This window comes from Leiobunum rupestre, chromosome 11 (assembly GCF_980474605.1).
Source record: "Leiobunum rupestre chromosome 11, qqLeiRupe1.1.hap1, whole genome shotgun sequence".
Classification (NCBI taxonomy): Eukaryota; Metazoa; Arthropoda; class Arachnida; order Opiliones; family Sclerosomatidae; genus Leiobunum; species Leiobunum rupestre.
Window position 1 is genome coordinate 51,668,853 of NC_143394.1, and position 11,630 is coordinate 51,680,482.

The 11,630-nt window shown below is 39.9% G+C and overlaps 1 pseudogene; it reads right to left on the bottom strand.

The window, feature by feature from the left end:
- Positions 1-5,501: 5,501 nt before the first annotated feature.
- LOC149923254 (speckle-type POZ protein pseudogene) lies at positions 5,502-6,487 on the bottom strand (annotated as a pseudogene).
- Between the last annotated feature and the right edge of the window lie 5,143 nt (positions 6,488-11,630).

The window sequence follows — 11,630 nt, forward strand, 5'->3', positions numbered from 1 at the left end:
CTCGCGGAATTTCGACGAATGTGTTGGCCGCTGTAGCCTATTTTCTATCTCTATGGCTGTAGCGCGAACAGCGCGTGATCAAAGTCAAATCTTGACACTCTCTGCTATAGGTATACAAACGCACGAGCTAAGTCTACATTCGAATTCCGGAAAAACGAAAATGAAATCAACAAGAAGTATTACACGATACAGAATAGGCGCTTAAATAACTCATTATCCCAGGAAATCACCCAGAAGTAATATTTCCGAGAGAATGATTTGTTGAAGCGTTTAATTACAGACAAATATTTAAAAGCGTCTATTTTAGCAACAAGAGTCCAAAAAAGTATTAAAAAAAAAGTACTCAAGTTGAAGAAAAGAATAGACTATATTTATTTTCAATGAACTATTCGCGACCGAAACGAGTCTAGGTGGCGTAACGGCATTAGCTTCTCCGAGGTAGCGCCTATGATCTAGCGTCTGCTACAGATAAATTAAAAAGTCGTAAGAACGTTTTTTCTTAAATAAACTTATAAAAATATAAGCAAACGATGCAAAAAAAATTATATTAAAATGTAAGTATCATTTTTTGTGAACTAAAATTGACGAATAACGATGAGGAAAAACTAATAGCGTCTTTTTTAGCCGCTACCTATCTAGGTTTCAATGGCGAACCAAAGGGGGCGTAGCGATAGTTTTCGGTCGCGAATACGATATTTTCATTCTTAAACTTCTTTGCGAGTAGCCGAGCCTCTCCGAGCGTTTATTTCCAGTTTGGGAGTCCATTCTAATCGAAATAAAGATAAAATAACCCGAAAAAAATAAACTACGAGTAATTTTAAGACCGAGTAATTGCACAAAAAAAAACGAATTACAAATCCAACGCCGTTGGCCGAGGTTTAAAGGGAATATAACCTACAAAGCAATCTTTATGGAAAACCCCTTCAGTTTTTCAAATGTCCCTGTACAGTGGTGAGAAACATTTTTAAAGCCAAAGGCGAGAGCGGCCAGAGCTGCAAGCGTCGCGTTGGTGTTCCACACCAAATACCTGAGGTTATATTCCCTTTAAGGAATAAAATTTATAATTATTCAGAAACTCGGTGTGAAAACGAAACAACAAAAGAGTGCGGCTCCAAATAAACTCTTTAAATCGACAGCAGCTACAGATTAACGTTTTAAACTCGATATACCAAAACTAAGAAAATAATTATTAACCACGCAAATTTATTTTAACGTGGTATAGATGGAGCCAGGCGCGCCGTCAATGATAATTACGAGGAGAGCAGCCGAGCGGTGTCCGCTCCGAAACCGAGAGTATGTTTTTTTCGCCTCCGTCGTTGTAAAAAATGCCTCCCCCCCCTGAATTTGAAATATAAGTCAGCGTGTAGAAGTGAGAACCTTTGTCGCCAGGCCAGTCGCCTCAATTTCGCTAGGGAACGTATCTTAATTCACTCTTTATAATTTTCCAACTTCACCTGAAAAACCCCATTCGGTCTCGTAATTTACTATTACTCGAATTAAAGTTTGGCAGTGGTTGGTGTATTTTTTATTCATTTTTGTTTTTGGTTTCCATACAATAGTAGTAGGTGTTTAATTGCAAAACTATTTAACTTTAGTGATATAAGTTAAGAGCAGAGTTTTGCCCCCCCCCCTCCCCCTCGCCAGGATGTCGGACAAAAGAGATGTCAGGACTGATCTCATTGAGAATCGTAAGTTAAATTTTAATTAAAATAATACGTGCTTTGTGACTATTTTTTTTTAAATAAAAACAAAAGCGTCCTTTCTGGAGATTCGAATATCCCTCCCTCACCATTCCCCCTACCCCGAAGAAGTACGTCGAACGCGCGTGTCAAACTATTATTGTCGTCCCTACTTTTAAACCCGAATTAAACTTTTATCTGATCCATTTTCCAGTGTGCTCGCAAAAGACAGCGCCGGATCAATTCGATGTGCGCCTGATGCGTGGGGATGCAGGGCCTAAAGAGGAGGCGGAGGAAGAAGAAGCGGAAATCTCCAGTGAAGACGGTCTTCACTCGAATGAGGAAAGTAAGCAATACGAAGCGCAAGGAGCAAGGCCAAAGATAAGGATCCCAAGGGCAAAAGCCGAATCCCCTCCGGAATTTTGGGACCCCGTTTTACCTATTCCACCACCGTCTTCATTCATATGTATGGAGGAAAGACGTTGGAGAGCGCGTGAAGAACGAACCAAAGAAAAAAGGCTCCCGATATACAGAGGACCCCTACAGCCCACCGCCGAAGAGACAGCGCCGAATCAATTCCATGTGCGCCTGATGCGTGGGGCTGCAGGGCCTTGGGAAGAGGCGGAGGAAGAAAAAGCGGAAATCTACAGTAAAGACGGTGTTCATTCCAATGAGGAAAGGAAACAATACGAAGCGCAAGGAGCAAGGCCAAAGATAAGGATCCCAAGGGCAAAAGCCGAGTCCCCTCCGGAATTTTGGGACCCCGTTTTACCTATTCGACCACCGTCTTCATTTATATGTATGAAGGAAGGACGTTGGAGAGCGCGGGAAGAACGAACCAAAGAAAAAAATGCTCCCGATATACAGAGGACCGAAGAAGTATAGCTTATGAGTTATCACGCCAAGAAAGAGAAAATGCGCTAGAGAATCATGATCCAGTTGAAGGAGGACAATCGAAGGCCAAGAACCATTAGCCGGAAAACCCCCTCCCACTTCCGTTACGTTAATAGGAGTTTCTACGAAATAAACCAATAAAAAATTAAAAGTGTAATATGTTTTTCTCTGGTTTTTTTTAGTACTTTATTGGCACGCGCGGTTCGCACGCGGCTTGGCTTTTAAATTCTGTTTCATTTTTTATCTGCATGTGTATTACTACTATAGTTCTAACACTGTGTGCACGTTTTAGCTCTGTCAGATAAACAGGGGGCGCGCAACAGCCTCCCCCCCCCCCCCCCATTAAAACCCGGACATTTTTTTTCGTATAACTTGGAGTGGCCGAAATGCTCCGAAAATTTTCAAGACTCGTTGTGCTTCCACAATTCGGCGAAATTTCATCACTACTCTGGTTAAAACGCGTTCCTCCGTCGGTGCTTTCAAAAACAAATTAGACAAACATGTTTATGGGCTGGGTTTGAACTTAAACGGTGTACTTCTTTCATTGTACCTCATTGTAACCATTGTTTTAAATGTATTTCTTTGTCGCTGATGCTGGCCCAATAAGCGTCCACGCTTGTATATATTCCAGTTCAATAAATTCTATTCTATTCTAAAGCTGACGTTCGTTTTTGCCTTACGCAGAGTACGAAAGAAAGTTCGCAAAAAAAATTCTGGAGAATGCGGTATTAATATTGGATTTGAGAAACGGGACCCAAACTTAGAATACCGATAAAGGAGCGGCTGAAGTCTGACCTTATGCTTAACTCTTTTAACACGCGCCGAGGCTTATTGAGCGTATGCAAATTTTCTTCGTAGTTCCTATGGGGTTTGAGATACGGAGCTCAAACTTAGAATACATATAAAGATGTTTACGGTTCGTCTGACGCTATAGGCTTAACCATTTTGACACGTGCCAAAGCTGATTAGGGAAAAATTAATTTCACCTCATCGATGCGGAACTAATAATACGGCCTTGGCCGTATTGTTTTTTTTTTTTTTTACGACGTTACTAGCGCTGGATATTTGAAAAGAACATTTTTGGGTTGCGCTATAACGAAAGCTATCGATATAAGCATTATTAGTATAAGAGATAATATAAATATAAATGATTGATTAACGATTAAAGTTATCCCGTTTTCACCCACTTGCCCTCGGATAATGTCTTTATACCGATCATCGCGGTCAGTTTGCCTGTCACGAGACTGGTCCATCGTATTTTAAAGCGACTAATCTATTAAGCCACGGTTCGTTTATCAATCTTTGGTATCCTCGTAATTCCGTGTTAATATAGCTATCTCTAGCGAACACCATACAAAAAATGGCTGCAAAGAATATAAGTACAGCCATGATATACCACATATCGAAAGCTTCTACCTCTAGTTTGCGTAGAATAGACGAGAAGAAATTAAACTCGCTGTTCGACTCGATACCGACCGATGTCCTTAGAGCGGTCGTACGTCGGAAGCTACCCCGACTATCAAAAATAAGACGCAAAGTGGTCGTACAAATTCCGAAAAATATCGAAAAAGCTATTCGTGAAATAAAATTAATCGACGAACCAAATATGGAGCGTCGTTCGGAAATATTTATAGGTTACTGTCGTCTGAAACAGTATTCGTACAATACTACGATCAAATATTTTAACGCGCTTAAAAAAAGGGGTCTTTTCGGACCGTCGGTTAATATTAAACCCGATAAATTGGCGTTCATAGATTCCGGTAAAACCCACACGCGCGTAGTGAGCATGCGAAATTTCGTGACGCTATCTAAATATTTACACGACCGTTGGTCCGAATATACAGCTCCGATTCTAATTGCCTTTTATACCGGACTCAGAACATCGGAGATACTAAGATTTACAACTTATACGCTTTATCAACTAAAAACTCGCCAAATAACGGTTAGTAGCGTCAAACGAAAACAAACCTTAATGAGTGAGGATAGCGAACCGACATTTTGGGAACCAATTTATAATACCAGACTATGCTCGTTCGTGCATCGCTTATTAGATTTGTATAAAACTCAATACGATTCGTTTAAAAAAACCACCACAAACGTTCCGCTGTTTTATATCACGCCAAAGACGTTGGTCAATCGCTTGCGAAACTCGTTCTATAGAGCGACGGGACATTTACCACCCAATGGTTTCGGAATCCATTCTTGTAGAAACATGATGTCTAGCCTAATGGCTCAATGCTCTGACAATTTGAGCGCCATTCAAACCTTTTTACAGCATAAAAATATAGAAACAACCAGAAAATACGTTAAAGCTGATTTTACTTATACTACGAACGAATTTAATCGACTTACTAACTACGAATTAGCCAATGTCAAAAATAACTTGAGTCGATAAATTAAGATATTGCTATAATAAAGATTGGAGATGAAAAAAAAACCAGTTTTTTCCAGTTCGGAGAACTGTTTTTGTTATATTATATGACCATTTATTAAAACTTGAAAATTAATTTTCTCTTCATTCAAACATAGTTGTCAATCTTAACAAGTGACTTTAATACAAAAGATTTTTTACGGATCACCCAACAACAAACTATCATTTACTTACGTTTTTTTACGAACGACCCCCAAAATGAACTTCCCGTAGCGCACGCGCAGCATTGCGCACCAATGAGACACTTGAGAGAAAATGAATGCCTGGCGTTATTTATTAAATTATAAATCGTGAAAATTCTAGCATTTTTTTTCGTTGCCTGAAGAATTTTTAACGCTTCTATTTTTGGGGGGAAAGCGAATTTTAACTCGGATTGAAACAGTATACTCGTTTTAAAATTAAATTAAAACCACACTGAACAGCTTTTAGGCGTTAAAGAAACAAAATTTTATTTCATCAAAATGTATTATTACCCTCGACAGAGTTTCTCTTTCTCATTACCTCGGACGCGCGCGCGTTTGCGTACAGTCTCTGAGTCGAGCTTTCAGTCGATCTGCCCTATTTGCCAACACGAGTCCGCAGTTTCAATGGATAGATGAGCGGAAATGGCTTTTTCGCATAGAGCTTTCAAACGTTCTAGCCCGTATTGGTCCGCCACAATCACTAAATCATTTGGCATTTTTTCCAAGTTGGGAGCTTTTCCCGTGTAGATAAATTCCAACATTTCTTTTATAACTTCAGGATTTACGTCGGCGATAATTTCCACGCGAATTTCCTTCTTTCGTTCCGTATCGCGTTCAAACGAGGCAGCGAACACCGGGGAATGCGCGGCCAAAATAGCTTTATGAGCGTGAAACTCGCGTCCATTCACGTTTAGAACGAGGTCACTGAAATGGCGACTTTCTAAAAGAAGTCTCATATCCTCGGAGACGCGCGATTCGGGAACTTTAAACCGCGTGGCGTTGTTTCGACCTGAGGTGGTGACGCTATCGCCTGCCGTGGCTAGTTTGCAATGAAGAGTTAACGTATCGTCCTTAAGTAATCCATTAGATTTATCTAGAAGAAAATCTCGGCGCACGAACTTTCGGTATCCCCAATCTTTTCCCGTGAAAAACCAAAAAACTCGAGAACTTTCCTGGGTATAAATTGGTTCTCCTTTAGCGTTCAAAATTGATAATTTAAACGACGCCATAACGGCACTCTTATTGCTAGATACCAGAAATAAATACAAGGAAACGAAATCCTTGTTTTCTTCGTCGACACCCTCGGGATAAACGCGTAGAGCCCATTTTGACTGATCCTTGGGGCTGGCTGAGAATGAACAACTCGCCAACCAAATACCCGGCTTTTCTCGACAAAAACTGAAATTGTTTATAGTCCAAGTAAAAGACTGTTTGATAAGAATTGATCGGGTATCGCACCAACTGTCGGCGGTTGGGGTGCTAGATTCGCTGACGGGTAAAGGCATCGCCGATTCGCCCATAGCGGTTGATAGGGTTGGGGAATCAAAATAGATGTAGTTTTGTTCAATAAATTTAACTCAAAAAATGTAGGTTTAAAATATTGCTGTTACTTCACGGAACATAGCTTTATAAGTATAATCGTAGTGTTGCGTCTCGAATCTCTTAAGTGATCATTTCTCCCCCCCCCTCCCCTCTAATCGCGACCGCAGTGTGACGAATTATAAACTATTATTGGGTTGCGGAACGCGAGGATCCCGTGGGCGTCAATGATCCACTCCACCGCCCCCCCCCCCCTTCCCTTCCTCGGGCATCGAGCAAAAAGATACAAAGAGATAGTTCACTAAATTCAGGATGTTTCAAAATGTTATGCCAAAATTTTAAAGAGTTATAGGGGGTGAGTTGAGAAGTCTACTTGTTTGTCTTTTTGTTCCCATTTCCCTACGATGAGTTAGAGGAGCGCCAGAGAGCTTCAAAGTGTGGCCTACTAGCCCCTGGAAGTAGGCTGCATCAAGCGCTAAATCAAGCGGCAAATGGATGGAAATGAAAACATTTCTTAAATCACATTTTAATATTTATTACATTCCAAACTTATTATTAGGTACCGATTACTCGACATCATATATTTCAAGTAAATCGATATACTTTTTTTCAACGTCAAATCTGATAATTTTAGCTAGTTTGCGTTGGCCAGGCACTTTAACGGATCTTCTCGATATTAACAAACATTTCCATCCGGGCATAGAATCTATTCGCGCCGTACACCATCCACAAATATCCACAGATTCAATAATTGCTTCAACTACAGTTCCAAGCATTATTAAGCGTATACACTTAACAGGCGAGTGATATGTAGAATGTCTATGATGTCACGCCTGTATAGGATTTTTTTTTAAAGTGATGGTTGGTTTCATTAATCGGGTTTCGTAATATTAAGTTAAAAGTGAAATTCTCCGCTTCTTCTCTTGGGAAAATCACCCGAGTGACCGCGCTTTCACCATCAGTATATTCTAGTTGACCAATCGCGACCTTTGGTTCGGACCCCAGGCTCTTTACTTTCGACTAATCTATATAGGACAGTGGATCAAACCATTTCAAGCGTTAACATTAATTAATGTACTTCGCTCTGCCCGACTTGCCTCCTTACCCTTCTCCTACGTGGGACGGGGAATATATTAAAATACAAGATTTCTCCAAGTTCAACAAAATCGTCTTAACCGAGGAGAAAGTGGTTCTCACGTGAGACGGAGCGAAGTACCTTTCACCCTGAATATAATCCACCAGAAATCATACAGCATCTCTATCTAGGGGACCGTTTTTTTTTTCATCATTTTGACATCAGAGTATACGTGTTTTCTCTTACGATTTTCATTGGCTTAAAGGTCTAGTTTCAAATAATTTCATCTCCCAGTGTCGAAAAATGGTTCAAAAGTCTTTTTGCTTTTCCCTTCGCTATCCCCGCATTGATAGCGACGCGGTCACCTCGTAATTCGGACTTTGCGGTTCTCAAGAGCATTGTCACTGCTGACCATTTTGACAGCGCTAACAATGCCGGACTTAATCCTTCCACGTGGAGAGGTCGGCAGAGCGAGATCAATGGTTAGAGGGGGTTCAAACTCTAAATTTCGAAAAACAAAAAAAAACTACAGTTGTTTGCCCCTGCGAGTATACCGTATCGCTCCCACACACAATACACGCGGGCATCGCTGTGAAGCCTAGGGCTGGTCTAAGGGGCCGCGCAGCACCCGGTATATGAAACCTTTATTTTTTTTTAGTTTTGAAAATGTATAATAATGCGAGTCTTAGTTTTTAAATTTAGGATTAACAATTTGTTCGAGTTCAGAACTTTAAAACAATGTTAATTTTTTTTAAATAAACCAAAAAGTTAATTTGGAAAAAAAAGTTTTTATTTTTTACATGGTAGGCGGTGTAAATTTCTTTTAAGTACTAAAATCTATACACGATCAACTACAAATCCATTTGTTGTATTTATAGTGAAATAATTCGATTCGTTACCTTCGTAGCTTATTGGTAATTCCGTCTCAAATATTAGGCCATTATAGCATTTAGTTCCAAAATTGTAATATTTGGCATTTGTTCTCTTAAAATAGGACAGAGCGTTATCTTTGTCTAATTCTTTGCTGTAAATTTTAACTCTGTCCAATAACCCTTCGTAGGTTATAACCGCACCGGGAGAACTTGTAGTGCTCATATTATTTGTGACGTGATTAATTAAACCAATTTGCTGTATGTTTAAAATCACACTCGTGCAATCTAATTTTACGCCGTATTGTCTTTCAAATTTAATTATAAAGTCTTTTAACGTCGCTATACCCTTCGATCCTTTTTCGCATAAATTCCGCTTCACTATATTCAACAACGAGTCTTTCCCAATAAAGAACCCGTCTTCTTCCATGATTCCCGCATTAATTAAAAACCGGTACAAACAATTATTGTTATAATATACATTGTCTCTGTATTCCTTAGATTTGGCATTATTTGGGTTGAGCGGAGAATACATATTTTTATCTCGTCTGGAAACGTAAGAAACGAAAGTTAACCAACTTAAAGCGTTCGCGGCTTCTTTTTTTGGTACGTCAATAATTCCGCAATACAATTGCGAGTCCGTTAACATTGTAAAGATGCTACACGTTTGGAAACTAGCCGGGTTATGTTGACCAGTGAGGTAAATCGCGTGCAAGCGGTTTATACTAGTTCGTTCGACTTCTACTTTTTTTCCATGTTTAGTCGTAAAAATTACTATCGAATTCGTGGCCCCGTATATTAGCGATTGATCTTTCTGCATTTCGTAATCTTGTGAAAAAAACTGTTTCGCGGACTCGGCGTCGTTCCCTGTAGCCGACTTGATACTTTCCGCGTCTACGTACAACACCTCGTTTAAAATTGTTACGTTGTTTTTCGTTGTCACATTGGCTCGATCCATCGCCACTTGCAAATCCCGGAACCTACCAACATGCGGGGATGCCATATGCTGGATGAGATCGCATATGTGAGATTTACCAACGTTACCAGTCCCGTAAAAAATTATGAGTTTTTTATTTTTGTTGTACGGAACAAATACCGCCGAAATAGCGTCCAGCATTTCCGTCGTGGTTTCTGGATCGAAACAAGTAGACATTCCTATACTGAAGCACATTGATACAAAGTTAATTTCTATGGGGCTTAAGTTCTCGCCGAATACAATTTTTGACGCTCTGGCCATGTTTAACTTAAATTCATCCAAATTCATATTATACGTGAAATCGCGGTATTCCGGGTGAATTTCATTTGGCTCCGGTAAATTTTCCACGCCAAAGGCTCTCACAAAAGGGGCGAATGTTCGACATTTGATTATACACACCGCGATCAATACCGAATACAAGCAAAATTCTTCCGAAACTTCGCTGACATTTTCACCTTCTATGGTCAATAACGTGTCCATGTATCGGCTCTGAAATCGATATTTGACCGAATCCAGCTGTTTGGAAAATTTGTGACGCCACGCTTCTTCGGTTACTTGATCGTAATTAAATATATGGTCCGTAAGTTTCACGTACGTTTCTAAACTATTAAACTTATCATATTTGATATATATATACATTATGAGGTATATAAATTTAGGATCGATAGGAAAATATTCCGTCAAAAAGTAGGCCGAGCTAATATCGTGGTGCGACCCGAGACGTTGAAAGAATTTTATAATTCTAAACTCTTCGACGCTGATAATTTTTTGCAATTGCAATACGGCCGGAGCCATTATAAAATGAACAAACAGTTCGGTGATTTTGTGATACATTTGACTAGTATATTTTTCCGCTAAACGATATATACGAACGACATCCCTATTCTGATCCGGGTACATTACAAACGGTCGGCCCATTTCCCAAATCGCGTAATCTCTCATTTTATAAAATCTCAAAAAGGCGGTTTTCGCCGTATATAATCCGGTGATACTGTTAAAAACGCCAACTGACGTTGAAAACATAAAATGACACAAACTCCAGAGGGCGGTCTCCGTCACTTTGAATTTGGCCAATTGCATCATGATGTTTCCGTGGATTATATCCGAAGAGAGTCTATCTCTACCAACCCAGTCGTAAATGGCCGTCGGAATGTTGTTTGTTTCAAATTTTTTAAAAGTTTTGTAATAACCCCCGTCTTCGAGTATATACCAATTAGACGAGCTTGGATTGTACATCATAATTTTTAATTTAATTAGTACCGCCACGAAAACTTCAACGACACCCGTAATTAGCGCGGCACGTTCGCTATTTTTATTGGAGGAGTTTCGAATGATTTTGCAAATATTTTCGGGCGAAGATTCGTTCGTAGCGACGCTTATGGCTTCGTTGATCGTTTCATCCAGAGACATGCACGCCGTTATTCCATTCGTGTATAGATACGACAAATGCTTCATCATGTCATCGCCGTTATTCGAATAGCACTTGTAAGTGTTTTGGTCATATCGTTCGATAAATATCCCGATAGAGCCATCATTTGGCGTAACATCGGAGTACAATATAGTTAACAATTTGGTCACGTTATCGAAAGAAATCGGTTCTAGATGTTTATGCAACGCCACGACGTAAGGTTGCAGATATAATCCGCCATTCAACACGGCGGACGTCTCCACAAATTTTACGTGAGATTCCGATTGTTCACTCAAATGCGATTTATTAAATTTAGTCATAAATAATTGCAGCTTTGTTCTGACAGTTTCGTCAGATATTGATGATAAATCCAAATCCTCGATCATAGTGTTATTTCTTTCTCGGGTTATGACGGTGTTCGCTACGTATTGTTCTAATTGGGCCATGTAGTCGAACGCCAAATCTATCGTTACCGCGAAGACTTTTGATAATCTCGGGTACGTATACTTTTTTACGGCTGTCGGTAATTTGTTCGCGTAGATTGGACCGTGTAGCGTTTCAATTTTGGCTATTTGGTTGCTAGTTGGAAGTCTCGTATAGTCGGCGATTTCGTAGTGTTCGCCATTCTTTGGTAATAACGTGATGGCTTTTTGTCCCGTAAATAACGGTCTATAAGGCTGACCACTCTCTTTCGCGGAATATGGTAACGGCATGATGCTAGGAACTTCGAATAAGACTTCGGCCTGAGCAAAATCGACCTCAATCAACTTTTTGAGATATAAGTGCATTGGCAAAG